Genomic DNA, 18759 nt, shown 5'->3' on the forward strand with positions numbered 1-18759 from the left:
CATTAATAGAATGCTGCCTCTGACTTGAGAAAAAGAATCGGAGAGCCCCATTAAAAACGACATGATGTGTTCCATATGATAATGATCTTGAAGTCTTTTGACTCCACCACAAGTGCACCCATTGCAAGTACAAGATGGCCTGAAATTGGTTAGTTCTTCCCATATAGTTTTAAGTTTTGTAAAATACATCCCAACAGATTGATTATCTTGCTTGAGATTCATCAAATCTTTTCTTAAATTGTATATATGGGGGCCATTTCTTTGGTGGAATCTGACCTTGAGGTCATTCCAAATGGCAGAGGCATTTTCATCATATAAAATGCTTGATGATATTTCTTTGCACACGGAATTCAGAATCCATGAAATAACAATATTGTTATTTCTTATCCAGGCATTATAAAGAATTGAATCAGAGGGAGAAGGTTTAGAAATAGAACCGTCCAAGAACCCAATCTTGTTCTTTACTGAGATGGCGAGTTGCATAGCCCTGCTCCAAGATACATAGTTGTCCTGTCCAGTGAGTGGCTGAGAGACGAGAGTGTGCCCTGGATTGTCTCCATGGTGAAGGAAGTAAGGATTAGCAGGGTCTTCAAGAGGATTTCTTGAAGCAGAGATTTGCAGAGATGGATTCTGGTTATCTCCGATGTTGGTTCCAAGCGTAGACTCATCTTGAGTTCCTTGGTTCGATTGACTGGAATTTGAAGACATCGCAGAACTTCAATCGAGAAGAATACGATTGAGATAAGGTAAGAAAGAAGAGGAAGATGCAGCGGAGGAATGCACAGCTTCGTCGGAGAAGAAGAACACGACTATGGCTGGAAGAGTTGGATCGGACAGGAAAGTTTATCTTTCCTGCTCTGATACCATATCAAGAAAAGAAGGAGAAAACATTTTTATTGAGAATGTAATATTCGACTTGTTTACAAATGAGAGAATGGTACAATATATATACAGTAGGAACACCCTAACAACCCAACTAACATTCAGTTAAAGTTAGTTAAACATAACTAACTATTGACTAAAAGAAAACAAAGAAGTTAATTAACTGATTGAACTATTTCCTATAAAACAGTATAAACCAGTAAAATAGACCAGTAAATCCTAATACATAATTGAACAATATTGACCCTTAAAGTGTTGCTTTGAGTAAAAATCATATAAAAGTTGGTCCCATTCTCTTTTGTAATATCTATATATATATATATATATAATAATTTAGACCCAATAAAAAACATTTCCAAATAGTAATTTGAAAATTTAAAAGAGGAAAAAAGAAAAAGTCCAAAGTCTAAGCCGAGTGACCATGATGTATATTACTCAGTGTAAATACAGCCGTAAAAAGCGACTAGACTAGTAGTGTAGTGGTACTCAATGCAAAATGAGGCTGTCTATATAACAAAATAAAACCTTTCAATGTAATATTACAAATAAATAACTTTCATATTTATAGTGCATAGCTCGATCATTACCTTAAAGAAAAAGGGATATTTTCGTATATACCCTCAAATTACAAGAAATATATATATTTATAAGGTACTACTTAAGTGAAATTATTTACTTACCATGGAATAGAAAATTAATTTCAGAGCATCACTTTTGCTCTCATACGTGAGGGCATTCTTTTGGCCCTTAATTTTTAATCTAACAATAGTAGTTTATTTACTTACCATGGAATAGAAAATTAATAAGTTTTTTTTATTATTATTTAGGTTGTAATTTCCATCCACATATATTCTAACCACCAATGATCTTCTTTCTGTTACATTGTTTGCCAAATTTCAAGGAGAATGCAGTTTGTTTTTTTTTTTTTTAAATTCCACCATTTAAAAAAAAAACTATCCTTCTCATCAATTCAAAAATCCCAAAAATCTTTTATCATCACCTTTATCTCAGTTTCTGCCACATATTGTCCATCATGTCATTTTTGTGTACTATTACTGTCATGGAATGGAAAGCTTCCTCACTATATATATTGCCTTATGATCTTAATGAAAATTGCATGAATATCACTTAAATATTGTATGAAAGAAGAAAAAAAAATTAGAGTAAAAAATTGAGACTGAAATACCAAAATACAAGACCAAAAGAAAACAGCACAAGAGATACTTCAGGAATATTAAAATTATTTTCAAGATGTGGCTAAATGCTGGCTAACTAATGTATTAGATTGAAAAATATCAATATAAATATTGCATGGCATTTACTAAATCATGTGCCATTTTGGGTTTACAATTATTGCATTTTCTCATTGAATAAAATTCATAGTTCTCTAATACGTCCAAAAAAAAAAAAAAAATCATGATTCTGTGAAAAAACGATTGAGAAGATTCTTGGAAAAGATCTCACAAATTAACTATTTTGATAAAGTTAATTTTTTTAAAAAAAATAATAACAATAATAATATAAAAATGAAATAATATTAAAATAACTGATATTATGTTTAACAACTCATTATAACTCCATACATTCCACTTCTCAACCAATCAAAACTACTAAAAAATACTCTTATGGGTGAGAGAAAAATGATACTCTCACCTAAGAAAAATCCAGATCTACAGTTTCCTCAATATTTTTACGACTTTGATTTTTTCTTAGAACAATACGTACTGTTGTTCTTACATTGTTTTCCGTAAAAATATAACTGAAAAATAAAATAAAAGTATCATTTTAGATATTATATGAAAAAATCCAAAAATAAAAATCACACGGTCTTTTAGAAAATTATATATATGCAATTTACAGTTAAAACAAACAATTATAAAGTATAAGTAATAATTTGTAACAATTCTGACAACTTGTATTAATTGTTACAAATTTGTAATTTGTCTTTTCAAAATCTTTGGTAATTCTGAAATTCTCCTCACCTAAATAAATAGTACTATTCTAAAGTAAGGAACAAACTAATAAATTATGCTTGAAAATTTTACATAAACTATTATTTTTAGCAAATTTTGTACGCATTTATGTTTAAAGATTTTTTTTTTTGGGAAATTTTCATGGGCCACTTAAATTTGGAAATTATTTATAAAAATGACGTTGTTTTTGTTGTGTTAATTTTCTGTATATGTAGTTGTCGTTTTTATTGGTACTTTCCTCTTTTTAACGTTTTCTATATTGGGCGTTTTAGGATTAGCAGTTGATTTTAGTTTGAAGGTTCCCGTAAAGAAGATGATGACGTGTCACGTCATTATGTGTTTGATATATATTTAACGTTACTTTTGTAAAAAGTTTCCTAATATAGTATATTCCTAAAAAAGTCCCCTTTTTTTTCTTACACTTTTTATAGTGTACATAAAAATAACACCAAAATAACAAAAAAACTACATAAAACAATAAGAAAACAACATAAAAAATAACATACAAATAACAAAAAATTAACAACTAAATAACAAAAGTACAACATAAGAAAAATATCAAAAGAAGTATTTTATATAAATAAAATCTTTAAAATTGTAAGAATATTTAAAATTTCATACAACTGTATATTTATAAATTTTTTTGTTGTTTTTTTCTATTTTTTTTTTTATAATTACATAAGGCACTATTTTTTTAAAAAATTACATTTTTATGTTTAAAGAATTTTTTTTATATTTTTACGGGTTTCCGTAAAAATAATAGGAAAACAACAAGAAAATTACAAAAACGTAACATGAAAATAACATATAAATAATATCAAAACAATAACAAAAAATAACATACAAATAACTTAAAATCAACAACAAAATAATAAGATTACAACATAAATAGATCGTATTTTTTGTAAATTAAAATTATAAAAAATTATAAAAAATGTTTAAAATTTCATAAATTGTATTTTTGTAATTTTTTTATTGTTTTTGTGTATTTGTGAAATGATATCTTTAATATTACTATTCGGGCAGCTAGAAGTTTTACATGGCCCAAAAATGTATTCGTAATTGGCTGGGTCATCATGAGAAACTTTATCATAATGATACAAGTGATTAAACTCAACCTAAGTGGTCATAGTCAAATGATACGTTTTCTACTACTAACAATATAAGGACTATTTTTATAAATACTTAAAAATAACAAAATAAGTTTACAAAAATACAGATTTATAGTTTTTCAATATTTTAACGAATTTAAACATTTTCTACAAAAAGACGAATGATTTTTTGTGCTGTTTTTATGTTACTGTTACATTATACTGTATTGCCCTAGCATGAAAATAATGTTATTTTTGTAAAAATGTAACTTAAAGAAACTTTTAAGAAAAATTGTTAAAATAATATGAGGAAATTACACTCTATACCCTTTTGATATTGTCCTCTTTCATTTTTACCTTCTTTTTTAAAATCTATCATTTTTACCTCTTTTTTTAAACATTGTACCAATTTTGCCCCTGTCACTTCAAGATATTCTCCATGTGATTCTCTTATGTAAGGGTATTTTGGGTACAATACATATAAAAAGAGGTATATTTTAAATAAATATAAAATTAGAGGTAAATTTGATTAATTGATGAATAAAAGAGGCATTTTTCAACTTACCCCAAATAATATATGTAATAATTTTAGGTACTTTGTGTAAAATTTCCAAATTAAATTTCCTTTTTGATCAAATGTCAAAAAAAAAAATGGGATTTTACAAAAATACTGGATTTTAGGCAAAAGTTTACAATTTTAGTGTTACACATCATTGTTTTTACAAAAATACTATCTTTTTTATAAAACAACCTAAAACAATCGTTTCTTTCAAAAAAAAAACCTAAAATAATCGTAAAACAACAAAACAGAACAATTAAAAACAACAGTAGAACAACTAAAAAATAACCGTAGAACAACAGTAAAAACTTAACACAATACACAGTATAATACTTATTTAGAAAGAAAAAAAAATTCTATCCCACAATAAAAAAAAAAAACAAAAAGTGAAAAATTTCAGTATGTGGTGTAAATTAGCCAAAAAAAAAAATAACTTACATAGTCAACCTAGATGATGGACTTACAATAATAACAAATAAAATAGAGGAAATTACATGGTATACCCATTTTATTTTACTTGTTTAATTTTTACCTCTGTTTTCATATTCTTTATCCACTTTTATAGATGATATCTCCATTAAACCTCTTAGGTTAATGTAAATTATATGTTAAGCTTAAGTAGAGAGTGAAGGTATATTGGGCAACCCACTCAAAAAAGTTGGTGTATATTTTTTTAAAATATATATATATATCTTTATATATTAAAAGTGCCTATCTAACGGCATTTCTTGGTTTAACAGAATATACTTAAAAATAAAAGAATATTCTGTTAAATTTAACGATTAGGTTTGATCTGCCTTTAACAAATAAACCCAATAATTAAACCCAAAAAATCAAACAATCTTTTAAATATTAATAATCTCTTTTTAAATTAAAAAAATCATCTTAGCCACATATCTCACTAACAAACTTATCTTAAAAAAGAATATTAATAATTTTTTTTATTTATTTTTTAAAAAAGAAAAAATATAGATAAAATGTCTAGAAAAGATAAAATAGCTTAAAAAAATAAAAAGAAGATGAAATTGGCTGTAATTAGTATTTACCTTATATGTTTGTGTTTATTTTTAGTTTTATTTTTAATTTTACCACTAAAAGGAGAAGGTTGAAAAATATTAGAATATGAAAATATTATTGATGCTTATTAGTAATTTTGCAAAGAATGTGAAAATCTATAAATATATAGTTGTGTAGCTATTATTAGATATGAAATGAAATAATAGAATTTTTTTCAGTTAGAAGATTAATATACATTTTACTATTAATAACTTACATTATTATAACACAACTATGTTTTACTTACTAAATATACTGACACATATTTTATTTTTATAAAACAAATCATTCAAATAATTATACTATTTTAATTATTAATTAAAATAAAAAAACTAAAATATTAAATAAAACTAACACTACGTGGCTTGGCACGTAACAATCACCTAGTATATATAATATGAGGGTATTTTTAATTAATGATCATACAAAAAATAAGTATTTTTCAACTTCTCTCATTCAAGTGATAAAAAATAATACTACATTACCACTCAAAATATAAAATCAAATTTTTTTATTTTTATTTTATTTTTTGAACTGTATAAAATTAAAATTGAATTCCTAAAATCTCGACAAAAAAATCTTAGCCCTAGATAGCATTCGCTCAGGCTGAGAATTAGTTATGAGGCCAGACCCAAAGTATGGAGTCGACCCTCAATCAAAGGAGTCTTGAAAAGATGTATTATTTTTTTTCTTCTAAACAATTAAAGAAGATAAAGGGAATTACTTTATATACTATTTTTTTTTAAGTTTTTTTAAAATTTACGGTTTGGATTTTTTTAGTGGTTGCAGCGCTAGTTGCAATAAGAGAATCTATACGATTTTTTATTGCAATTTAAGTTGCAGCGCTAATTGCAATAAGGGTTTCTATATAAAATTTCGTAAAAATTAAAAAAAAAAAAAAAAAAAAAAAAAAAAACTGTTTAAAAGTTTAAAAATAAAAAAAGCCCCAAGAAAATATTACCATTTTATATTAATAAATAATTAGACAAATGTTATAATTTATACGTAAGTGTAATACTACACATATTAGAGTAACTAGCTTTTTTACACTTCAAAATAGCTTTTTTTGTATTTTTACGGAATTCTACATAGAAACTCCTATTCCAACTAGCGCTGCAACCTAAATTGCAACAAAAAATCGTATAGAAACCCTTATTGCAACTAGCGCTGCAACCACTTTAGAAACTCAAACCGTAAATTTAAAAAGAAAAAAAAATTAAAAAAACAGTATATGAGATAATTTTTTTTTTTTTTTTTTTTTTTGGAAACTGAACATATTATAGTAACTTACACATCAACATCAGGATATGTATTTTTTCTTTTTCTTTTTGTGTATTTACTTTTGTGAGAATTATTAAGTGATGTATAATATATCAATAATTACTCATCAACAACCAACAACAAAACACATTTCTCATAGGAATTTAAACTTACTAGCTAATTTGATAATATATAATATTTTCAAGTTGATGTTGAAATCTTTCAGAGTACTTCTTGTGCGTACAGAGTTATGATCTAAGTACATTATGCTAAAAAGCTCTCTTGTGAAAAAAAAAAAAAAAAAAATACAACAACAACAGCTTTGAAGAGAAAAAATTCATAATATGAAAAAAAAAAAAAAATAGTAAGAGATAAATTTGATAGGATTATAACTCTAATTATGTGAACAAAGGGGCATCAAATGAGAAAAAATATTATCGGGAGAAAAGATGATTTATGATGAAAGTTTTTTATTTTTGATTAGATTTGTAAATTTATGGTGTGAAACTAAATAACATTCTTATTTACCATTTATCTAAGCGTAACATTACATGCCTATAAAGTCATTTTGATCTACATAACTTTGGTTTACATTAGTGGAGATAAATTGGATATACATGCCTATAGTTATCTAGAATGTTTTGTGGTAAGGGAAGTCTTTATGCACATGAATTACATGTATATAGAGTTAGTAGAATTGGCATACAATATTGAAAGTTAAGTTTAAATGGGTTTAAATTTTAGTCCTTTGTTTAAAGTGCATATTGAATAATGGAAAGCGAGTTTGAATTTTGAGATAAATTACCTTTGGTCTAAGTTTCTTGATTTGTCATCCAATAATTGACTTTTTAGTTTTTAGTTTTTAGTTTTAGTTTCATTCTTTTTCATTACTTGAGGACAAGCAGTAGTTTATCTAGCGATGCATCTCAAGTATGGTATTGACAACCCTCTTTTATATAAATTTCCATCCATGAGCAAATATATTGGGGCCTGATATTGAACCTACCATGAAGCTTCTCTATCATCCGGAAGTGTTCCAAATTCTAGGTACTTTTAGATTGGAGCCATCCAGGAAGTTAAATGATCAAATACTGTTACCCTAGTGTATTTGTGCTTGGAACCGATAGATGGGCGATGGGGACTAATTTGTATTTTTCTATTTCTAGATCAATTGCTAATTTTGCTAGCATATCTACGAAAGCATTTTCATCCTTGGGGATTCACTTATAACGAAATGATGCTTAAAATGTTGCAATAGCTATCTAGATTTTGCTATGTAATTAGCCATCTTTTCCCCTTTGGTTTGGTACTACCTGTAAATTTGGTTGAATACCAACTGTGAGTCACTATAGAGCTCAATATTTTGGGCTCCGACTTCTTTAGCTAATTGTAAGCCATTTATCATTGTTGCCTCATGTTCTGCCTTATTATTGAAGGCTTCAAACTCAAACTGGAGTGCACTTTGAAGTCGATGTTTTTGCGGAGAAATTAGAATGATTCTACCTCCAGATCCTTTCTCATTTGACGCTCCATCTACATAAATCTTCCAGATTTCAAGCTTCAGGATGGATTCTTCAACATTGTTGTTCATCCCTGTACACTCTACAATAAAATTTGCCAAGGCTTGACCTTTGATGGAGATTCTCAGTTGATATTGAATATCAAAGTGGCTTAGCTCCATTGCCTATTTCAAGAGTCTTCCAGATGACTTTGACTTCTACAATACTTAATGGAGAGGATGATTTATCAGTACCCTGATTGCAAGGGCTTAAAAGTACGGTCTAAAGCTTTTCAATCATTGGATATTTGGACTCTGCGCCCAACAATTTTTTGCTCACATAATATGCTGAAAGTTGTACCCTTCCTTCTTCTCACACTAAGGAACCACTTATGGTATGATCTGACAATGACAGGTACAAAGAAAATGCCCCTGATTGTCTTGGACAATATTGGAGCCTTAGTCAAATGTTCCTTGAGTTTCTAAAAAGGCATCTTCACACTCGGTTGTCCATTAAAACTTATTATTTCCATGGAGGACATTAAAGAATGGAATGTATTTGTCTGTTGATTTGGAAACAAATCTGCTGAGTGTTGCAATTCTTCCAGTTAGACTTTAGAAATCCTTGTGCTTCCTAGGTGAAGGCATGCCTAGAAGGGCTTTAATTTTTTTTAGATTCGCTTCGATTCCTCTAGAACTAACAATGAAACCCAAAAATTTCCCTAAGAAAATTCAAAAAGTACATTTCTTTGGATTTAGTTTCATTCCATACTTTCAGATAATGGAGAAAGCTTCTTCTAGATTTTTGTTATGGCTTACAGAAGTCTTTGACTTTACCAGCATATCGTCGATGTAGACCTCTATATTCTTCCCCATTACATCTTTAAACATTTTGTTGACTAGATGTTGATATGTGGCTCTAACATTCTTCAATCCAAAATGTATAACCATGTAACAATAGATGTCTTTGTCAGTTTGGAAACTAGTATGTTCTTGATCAGCCACATGCATCTTACTATGAAAGCTGGAGTATTCATCCATGGACAGTAAGTCTCGAACATATATATTTTGCCTGGGATAGATGCAAATCTTCTTCAATGTGGTGAACCTTAATACTAAGAAAATAATGAAGACTACCAAGATTTTTTAGTGAAAACTTAAAGTCCAATGCTTTGATCAATGTTGAAACAATATCTGGATTATTACCTGTGATGATTATGTCATCCACATACACAAGTATTTAAGTCACATACCTGGAAGTGTGTTGAATAAAAAAGTTATGGTTTGATTTGGAGGAGACAAAACCAAAATTCATCAAGCATTGTTGCAGCTTCTCAAACTAGGCCCTTGGTGCCTATTTGAGCCCATATAAAGCCTTATTCAATTTGCAGACCAAGTGAGGAGCATTATGTTGAGATTTATTTTACTAGAATCTAGATTTATTAACATGTATGTTTCATTAACACCCTAAATATGAATTCTCTAATACGATAAAATTAAACACATAAGAGTTTAGAAACTTTACATTGATGCAGCATAATAATAATGATTTCTTCCGCTCAGATTTCTAACCCTTGTTTCTTTCTGTCGCAGAGTATTAACAAGATCTGAGTCTGGATCTCTTTCTCTCATTTGGGTTGGTTATCAATACTATGATTGAGTACTTGACAAGCTATGTGTGGGCATGGTACTCTATCACTATAGCTCGAATTGGTGAAGAACAATAAATAAGGTGCAAAATCACTATGAAAGGAGTCTCTCATCTACTAGTTGTCTGATAGAGTTAGAAAAGTAGATTTGGTATGTTGAAAAGAGTTGGATGAGAATGAGAGCATCATGTTCCTTTTATAGTATTTCAACTAGGGTTTAGGATTTAATTGTATGAATTAAAAAAGAATAAAATAATGGGCAAAAATCACTAAGTGGTCGACCACACTAATAGGCCTCACTAGTTATAATTTTTCCACTTTATTTCAACCACTTATTCTTCTTTCAATAATGTCATATTTTCTAATTTTAATCCTATAAATGTAAAAAAAAAATATTTATTTAATAATTATAATTAATTGTCAAATAAAATTATCATTTATTTTATTTCTTAATTAGACTTAACAAAGTCTCTTAATTAAACAAATAAACCTCAAAATCTCTTTTCTTCACAATTAAGTCTTTGCTTAGTGAAAATTTACAAATAGGACATAGTTTAATTTTAGAATTATAATTGATTAATTAAAACCAATTAACTAAGTCTGTAAGTAGTATTATCTTAACTAGTGTGGGGACTATGTGCCTATATAATCAAGCTTCCAATAAGTAGATCTAGAATTTACTAAGTAAATTCTCTAACTTATTAATTTCTCCTTTCGCCACTATAGATTCGGAATTACACTCTTAATTATATAGAATGCTTGTACCAAGATATAAATATATTATGAATTATCTATTGTTACAATCCAAATAGTCAAAGATCCTCTATAGATGATCTACATCGAATAGGGACAAATTTACCGTTCTTCCCTTCAATGTATTTTATCCTTAAAATACTTAGCTACCTATAAATGATATTTTAGTTAACTAATATAATTACTGAAATGAGGTCTCTATAATTTATCTCTATTAAGCCAAGCTCAAAGAAAATCACTGTTTCACTTTTAAATACTTATAGAAGCTATAGATTCTATATCTATGATTAGCGCTCCCACTCAATTGAACTATCATGTCCTTAATCTGTATGTCACGATCCAATTAGTCGACTTTAACGAGCAAATTGAAGAATACAAATAATACAATTAAGACCGAGTTTAACCATCTTAGGATTAAGATCTATCGACCTAAGATCAACCAGTGATATTGACTTAGAAAGATATAACAGTAAGTTTATGATATCTTATCCAAGTTCAATATCGGTTCAATCCAATGTATACTCCATACATCCTATACTGACATACTTTGTCAATGTCTTGGAAAGGACATAACACTTATCCAAAGTGTAAGTATATCTTATCGCTGATTATCATGTCAGTCTAAATCAAGTCTACTGACAAATTATGAGACTCAAACTTTTGAACATATAATCATGATTACATTCCACTGTGTGGACAACACTATAATCATGAAGAAATATATGTTCTGGACTTAAGAAATTTATGCATTAAGCATATATAATCATGAAATAAATTATGTAAACCATGCAACATAAAATAATTTTTGATCTTTTATTAATTAGTAAATTTGATTATATTGAAATGAATTTTATTTAGGGCACAAAACCCAACACATTAGGCAACTCAAAACTTAGAGGTTGAGTCATGTAGACCTCCTCTTTTAAGTCCCCATTCAAAAAAGTAGTATTAACATCAAGTTGTTGAATGCACCACCCATTTGCTAGAGCTAATAAAGATAGCACAATCCTGATAATCACATGCTTTACCACTGGACTAAAGGTCTCAGTAAAGTCAAAGCCAGATTTTTGATGAAATCCTTTTACAACTAATCTAGCTTTGAACTTTGTAATAGTGTCAGGATTAAGTTAATTTTGTACACCCACTTACAGCCAATAGGTGTTCTTCCTTCTGGTAGAGGAACATAGGTCCAAGTTACATTTCTCCTTAGTGCTCCCATTTCATCTGACATTATATTTCTCCACTTATCTAATTGTAATGCCAGTTTAACACTGGTTGGTGTCTGAAAAATCAAATAACACCTATGTTAGCAATGTTAGCGAATACATATGTTAGTAACCGTTAAGGGAGTGAATGATTCTGATACCATATTAGAATTGTGAGGATTCCTCGCCATTTTTACAAAGTAATAAGATTAGAGTAACAGAAGAGAGAGAAATAAAGAAAGAGAGAAGAAGATAGAGAAAAAGGTAGAGAAAGATTGAAAAGGTTGTGAGTAAAAAGAATCATCTAGTTTATTAATGAAAAATGTACAACTATATATATAAGCTTAAGAAGCTAACAACTTGAGTTAGAAATTGTTATACTCAAGTAGCTTGTAACTAACTCCCAACTAATTCTAAACAAACGCAACTAACATTTAATTAGCTGACAATTGACTATCTGTCTTCACAAAATTAGTGCTCAAACATTCACAAACATTAAACATAAATGTCATATATTACAATAATGAAGAAGAAAATTAAAGAAATTTCATTAATCTATATTAGAGTTTCAAAATACTTCATTGAAATTCTAGAAAAGTAATTTAGTTCATCATCACGGTGAAAACATCCACTAAACTAAAAATAAAAGAAAGAAAAGGAAGAAAAACTCTAAAAGCAACCCATGCACTCTTTTCTGATTCAGAAGGCCCAAGAAGTCTCATCATTTTTAAAACCTAATTAATTGCATCGTTTTTCTTCATGTTAAATAACAAAAATAATCATTAAATTCTTCGCTCGTTACACATTTCTAACACATGTGCGCGGTCACATCAAATACTAAGGATAAGTTGAGAAATACTTTTTTTTTTGTATTCATCAACTACAAATATCCTCTATTATATTTTATTAAAATATACCTACCTTTGTGAGTGAGTTGCTTAATATACTCTCACCCTCCACTTATGTTTAGCACTAATTTACATTAACTTAAGGGGTTTAATAGAGACATCATTTATAAAAGTGTGTATATACTAATGAATATGAATATGAAAATGAAAGTAAAAATTAAAAACAAATAAAATAAAATGAATATACAATGTAATTTCCTCCCAAATACTACACGACTATACAACTCCACAGAAAAAACATTTTTCAATTTTCCTCATTTTCACCGCCTCTTTGAGATTTTCGCACTGTTTCTACTCCAAGTCACTCCAAATTTATTTAGGGCTCGTTTGGAACGCCGTATTAGGTCGTATTGTATTGTATTGTATTGTATTATATTGAATTATATTTTATGCAATATTTTTATGTAAAACTATATGTGGTATTAAATTTTATAGACACCTAAATATATAATATTTTAGTATAACTTAAAGTTTGACATAGTATTATATAAAAATATAATGTATAATCCAATTCAATATAATATAATACAATACAATACGACTTAATACGGCATTCCAAACGAGCCCTTAAATTTGAAAACACATCTAAACAAGTATAACACCACACAAAATAATAAACTTAAACACGTATAAGACTCAACCTATAAAATGGTGTCCTAAAGTAAGTCTAAAACTCACTACTTATCACGTCATCTTGATCTTTATCAAATGTACATATATATAGATATAGGTGGATTATGCATGCTATATATTAAAGAAATATAAGTATAGCTTTAATTATTTGATTTTGACAAAGGTGGTGACATTAATTTCTATTATAATTATACAAAAAGAGTGCCTCGTTGTCTCTTATACTAGTTGGTAATAAACATACCTATTAGAATCTAGGCACACAGGACAAGATCAGACCAATTACCAAACGTAGCCCATCTCAAAGTGCTTGTATCAGAAATAATTTTGATCCATTTATATTTTAATCTATATATATAATAAAACCTGAGCATATAACACCACTCGAAGATCTCGATTTCTCAAGAACAGAATATAAAAACAAGGATACAATGAATATAAATCAACACGCTTTTTCGTTTCTTGTTTTCATGTTATTATTTTTTCCTTTGTTTTAATTAATTATAATATTTATTATTTATGTTATTTTTTTGGGAGGATAAAGAGAATAGTTCTTGTTTCTGGATATATTGTAAGTTTTTTTTTAGCCCGTGCCACAAAGTGTGCATGTAGGGACAGAGACAACCATGTTAGACTTCATAGTCCATATAATACTGTCTTATTAATAAAAAGGTAGAATATATAATTAATAATTAATGTTATCACCAAAATTCATAAACCATATTTAATAAATATCTGAATGTGCTATGTGATGGAGGGGCAAGCACCACGTGTCCCACCACTTACTATAGATCGATCTCACATTATTAATAATTAATAATCTTATTATTAATTTAATCTCACAGCTCAAAAATGAGAAAACTACAGATTAGCTATCTAACATTTTGTTATTAAATTAATAAAGATTCCACCATTGATCATCATTACCATTCTTATTAATAGATGAGAGAGAGTGAGAAAGATTAGTACTGGTTAATGGCTGACACAGAGCTTTTGTTTTTTATAATTAACAAACTCAAAGTATATATAATTTAATTAATTAATGCAAAAAAAAAAAAAAAAAAAACAATAATAAGCGCAGTCGGATGGTCGTGCCTCTTTGATAGTCTCAAGAGTTAAGCATACATTAATAAATTATAAAATCCATGTCATAGAAATACATATAATCTGTAGTACATCTCATACAAGAATAATCTTTATTAATTGTATAATCCTTAAATCTCTAAAATTATAGAATGAAAAATCTTATCAAACATGTGGTTTGGCCATATTAATAGTTCCTATTTGTTACAACTTTATGAGGATGTTGGCATTTGGCATGGGAAAGGAGGAAATATCATGAGTAGTTCTCTTCGATCGAATCTTTGTATTATTTAAAGTTAAAAAAAAAAAGTAGTTTTGGATTATTATTGTTTGTGCCTTCTTAAGTCAACACTTAGGAATTTCTAAATTCATTAATTCTCACTTTTTACATTAATCCTCTACTACGACTCTACAATTCTGCGTTCAATATATGATTTTTCATTGAAAAAGTTTCAAGGAAAATTAATATAACAAGCTTAAAACTCATAATAATATAGAGCATATGTATCCAAAAAAAATAAATCTTATTGCTTAATATTCCTTCCAAAATTTACCAATATATGTAATTTAATATTATTACAAAACTACTAAAGCAAAACTAATTAAGTTGAACAGTTTTTATCATTATATAAATGTGTATTTAAATAAAGCCTCAATCGTACTGAATATTATTTTTTTTTTAGCAAATTACGTATTAATTATTTATACCAATATTTAATTATTAATAGGAGAGTACGTATATATATACACTTACATACATAGTTGGCCTCATAAATTTTATTCTTTTAAGACGCGTTGATTAGCTATTAACACCTTAATCGTTCATGAATCATTTCATTTTATTTTTATTTTTTAAAAAAATTGAAATTAAATTAACAATTTATATAAATAATTGGTAACATATCTATCTTTTAGTTTTGGTCTTTACAAATTAATTGGAAGGTAGATATATCTTATGAAAAATTCAAGATCATAACATGTGTAGATGCAATAATATAATCACTATTAAATAAAGACTATAAACGATCTCAATATGAATAATATATCGTGACGAAATTTCGCAAGAGAGTAGGTGACGTTGCCAAGTATTAGTATATATATACACACAAATTTGTATATTTATATATTGATTAGATCACACCGACATTATGGCAGCAATCAGATTCTCATTCTGATTTATGTATTCAAATCCTGAAACACTTGCTCAGACTGAGAGGTATAGCTATTTTACATAACTAATTAAACAAAATATAACTGATTTGGATTACAATTTTCCCTATTATATATGTACTGTTCAACATAATAACTTCTTGATCAATTTCGAATATTCTTTGGGGAGATTCGTAAAAAAAAAATTGAATTAAATCTGTTTATTATGATGACAATCGGTAATCAGGGACCTACCCATTCATTGCTTGGGGTATATTATATATACACTAAAAAAATTAAATATATATTTTAAATTTGATAATTAAAAATTATTTCATCAAATTCCATAAAATGTATTGAGACTCGGCTAGCGTTGGGTTGGGATGATGATGGTGATGAAAATATATTAGCTAGTCTGTGATCACTCAAAAACAGACATTAATTCGAATTAATATTTCCACCTCAGTATATACGATAATGATATTTTTATTTAAAATAATAATAAAATAAAATAAAATAAATTGTATGTGTTGATAAGGTTGTGTATCGAGGTGGGACCAAAAAACAGCGCAAGGCCATGGCTCAGGCTTTTCAGCAAACTCGATATCGGACCCACCGCCCCATACGACTGCACCTCCCCACACCGGCAACGCGTGCTTTCCATGTCCATTTCTCTCTCTCTCTCTCCAATCAATCAAAATTAATGGCTTTCAATAAAGTAGAGAAATACCTCGACTTAGAAAAGTCTTCTTACTATAGCTTATAATCGTCATCCTCACCAAGTCCACCAAATATAGTTGCATTTCTTTCTACCCTTTCTTTTGAGATTCAATTATTCAATATTTCTTTTTTCTTTTTTTTTTCAGTAATTATTCAATGTTTTATTAAATATGCAAAAATTATCAATGTTTTGTTTGTTCATCCAAAATAAGAAATTGAAAATTCTTTAAAAAACGAACTTTGTTGTTCGAACATCATCCGAATTATTAAAATTAATTAAGTTCATAAATACATGCCTCTCTCTCTCTCTCAATATTCAGAAGCACTATATATATATATGATGAATATTTCACACGAATTTCTCATTTATATAATATAGAATCATCAACACATATATTTATAGACCGACTTATGGTAGTATGGCAAAACAGTATTAATTTCTTTCCCTAATAATTCTCTCTCTTTAAGGTTACTTAATATTGGACCCTTTTTTTCTCAAAAGTTGGTATTATATAAAAAAGAATTTCTCTTTTTTCTTTCTAATTGTGCAAAAAATTAGAGCATATGAAAGGGAAAATATCACAAGTCTCAAATATCACATCAACGTTTAATATAGTATATATGTCATTATAATTTGCTAAGAATGTGTTTACTTAAGACAACTTTTTCATTCTATATATATAACTGAGAACCAAAACGTTGCTTTCTGATAATTAATGGGAGACTTAAGTTAGATTTAGGGAGAAGTTAGAGAAGACATGTGGATCCAAATCCATTTGTTTTTGTAACGTCCCCGCTTCAAGCCTCCATTGGGTCCTTACACCCACGGAATCATGGCTCTTATACACGAGTACGTCACTAAGGTTGCTTCATGGACTGATGACTGGCCCTACAAACCAACACGAGTGTTTCCAGCGTGCTTTGTCCTCACTCGCACGCTTCCTGGAAAAACTTCCCAGGAGGTCACCCATCCTGAAATTGCTCCCAAGCCAAGCACGCTTAACTGTGGAGTTCTTTCGTGATGGGCTACCGAAAAACAAGATGCACCTTGTTGACATAGGTAGTACCAATCAATACATTTAAGCCCTCTTCAGCTGTGTAGTCCCATACCTACACAGTCTCAGAATCATCCCACTTGACCTTCCCCAGGCGGTGTGGGATTGCACAGCTTACCCGGTATTTCCCCTTACGGATCACGGGACTACTGACTGTCACAATCACCCCCCCTTACGGGGTCCGACGTCCTCGTCGACCACACTTCCGGCTAGGTCAAGGCTCTGATACCATTTGTAACGTCCCCGCTTCAAGCCTCCATTGGGTCCTTACACCCACGGAATCATGGCTCTTATACACGAGTACGTCACTAAGGTTGCTTCATGGACTGATGACTGGCCCTACAAACCAACACGAGTGTTTCCAGCGTGCTTTGTCCTCACTCGCACGCTTCCTGGAAAAACTTCCCAGGAGGTCACCCATCCTGAAATTGCTCCCAAGCCAAGCACGCTTAACTGTGGAGTTCTTTCGTGATGGGCTACCGAAAAACAAGATGCACCTTGTTGACATAGGTAGTACCAATCAATACATTTAAGCCCTCTTGTGTAGTCCCATACCTACACAAGCTTCGTAATCATCCCACTTGACCTTAGGGCGGTGGGATTGCATTACTCCGTATTTCCCCTTACGGATCACTTTTTAATTACCGATTTTATATATGTCAATGTAGTTATTTATATATATACATATATTTATAAGATAAAGATATACAGCTTTAATGATTTGTAAGTTTGTAACAAAATCCATCCCTTGTCTAATTTTGACCTCAAATCTTTCTCTATTCTTATCATTCATATATCTATCTGTACAGCTACCACTCAACAAGGATGGAAACCCACCTAAGTTCTTAAAATTATAAAAGAGTGAGAAAAAAGGAAAAAAGAGATATCATGTTTATCCACCTGTCATACATTGCAGTTTCATTCATTCATTCACAGTCTAGTCGTGCACAATTTTTATGAAATGAAAATTATGTTCAGAGGAGGGCCCTATAAATAAGGACCGTCCGATTCGATATATGGGCCTCTCTGATTCTTTTGACACCTCTACACACCCACATGGCCAATTAACGGTTACAATCATTGTGCTGGGTCTTCCTTGTGGGTTGTGATAAAGTATAACAACTCAGACCCCCACCAATAATCTCATTCATCATAATCTATACTATATATATATATATGAAAAATATAATTATAATAAATAATATATATACACTACTGTCTACTGATGATGATGCACTAATATTAGTGCATAATTTTCATGGTATATTTTAGCTAAATTATTGAAAAA

Source organism: Cannabis sativa, chromosome 4 (genome assembly GCF_029168945.1).
Source record: "Cannabis sativa cultivar Pink pepper isolate KNU-18-1 chromosome 4, ASM2916894v1, whole genome shotgun sequence".
In the NCBI taxonomy this organism is placed as follows: Eukaryota; Viridiplantae; Streptophyta; class Magnoliopsida; order Rosales; family Cannabaceae; genus Cannabis; species Cannabis sativa.